Below are 1,714 nucleotides of genomic sequence, written 5' to 3' on the forward strand. Positions count from 1 at the left end.
GGATCTTCATGAGGGATTAACTCCCATTCACCAAACTCACAATAGACTGATAACGCAGGCTGCATTATTATGCAGCTACACGACTAATTCACGGTGCCATAGCCCTGACAGAGAGGAGGGCCATACAGAGATGGAATACTGGATGCATAAGTCTTAATTTAGGGGGAAGGGAGGGGAGAGAAGGCAATCTGAAAGGGGGCACTGCCCGGATAGGCACCTCTCAGAGAGGCATGCCATGTGGTAAGCATCTGGAGCCACTATAGAGAGCCTCTGCTTTGCCTAAGCTTTTTTTTTCCCCCCCACAGAAAGCAGAAAAATAATTTATTCCAGTAGGTGGCAGAAATAAGAAAGTCATCCTGAAAGTATACTTCAGTGTAATTCTGTTGGGACAGATATTCCCTCTGAACATGCTCTCTTACTGACTGCCCCACTGGATTCTCACTGTCTTATGACAGCTTTTAAACACTTTTCTGATTCCCATGTTGTGACCAGGCAGGAGTCATCTTTAAATTCACAGGTTCCAAGGAGAGAGCAATGTATTTCTCAGAAGAATAGCACCTTCTATCTCAGAAGAGTGCACAAAACCTTTACGGAGTCTGCACAGTTTAGGTTAAGTAGGCACATAATTCGTCACAATGTAAAAAAGGTGACAGGAAAAAATACCGCATTGTAGAATAAGATATTCAAATATGGTGTGAATATTTAAGGCAGCTGATGGCCAAAAGAGGCGAGTCAAAGAAGGTGGTCTGGGTTTGGAGTTGATTTTGCTGCTAGAGGAGTTCTCTCTGTGACCTCAATGATGGAGCACTGGAGAGTAGGTCCTCCTCCTCAAGGCCAGTGATACTTGAGGTACCAGATGGCTTCATTTTTCAACTGTGGTCCAAAGAGAGGTTGAGTTGGGCCAGAATTGCATTCAGCCGAAAGAGATAGCAGCAAACTGAACAGATTACCAGTATGGTGATGATACTCCCCGGCTGGGACCCTCAGGGATGAACCAGGGCACGCAGAAGCCGACGAAGCCCCAGAACACGCTTATCACGATGACAGGCACCGTGAGGCCCTTATATGCCATGGCTGCCACCAGAGCTACCAGCCCCTGCCAGGCCGCCTCACTTTCGTCCCATCCGGAAGTCTCTGCCTAAGCTTTTAACCCTGTTTTTAACAAGTGCTTAGAGGCACCAAATACCTGGTGGTGAGAGGAAAGAGGGACGCATCAAATGGAGAAATATAAGTTTGCATCTCCCACTGAAAAGGGAAAGCAGGAAAAAAAAAGCATGGTGGTGGTGGGGAAAGAAGTTGAATACTACCATTTTTATTTTTTTTTTTTTTTTTTAAGATTTTATTTATTTATTTGACAGAGAGAGAGACAGCCAGCGAGAGAGGGAACACAAGCAGGGGGAGTGGGAGAGGAAGAAGCAGGCTCATAGCAGAGGAGCCTGATGTGGGGCTCGATCCCACAACGCCGGGATCACGCCCTGAGCCGAAGGCAGACGCTTAACCGCTGTGCCACCCAGGCGACCCTGAATACTACCATTTTTAATTAGGTACATATTATCTCATTTAAGCCTCCCACCAGCACTATGAGGAAGGTACTATTATTCCTTCTATATGCAAGAAACTAAGGCTCTGAGAGGTTAAATAGGTTGCCCAAGATCACACAGTTGGTAAGTAGTAGAGGCCGGATTGGACCTCTCTAAAGCCCATGCCTTAACCC

General features: G+C 46.4%; 1 pseudogene; it reads right to left on the reverse strand.

Annotated features, from left to right (window-relative positions):
- Positions 1-686: 686 nt before the first annotated feature.
- Positions 687-1,316, reverse strand: LOC103680221 (annotated as a pseudogene).
- Between the last annotated feature and the right edge of the window lie 398 nt (positions 1,317-1,714).

The sequence above is a fragment of the Ursus maritimus genome, assembly GCF_017311325.1.
Source record: "Ursus maritimus isolate PB19 chromosome X unlocalized genomic scaffold, ASM1731132v1 scaffold_X1, whole genome shotgun sequence".
Taxonomy (NCBI): domain Eukaryota; kingdom Metazoa; phylum Chordata; class Mammalia; order Carnivora; family Ursidae; genus Ursus; species Ursus maritimus.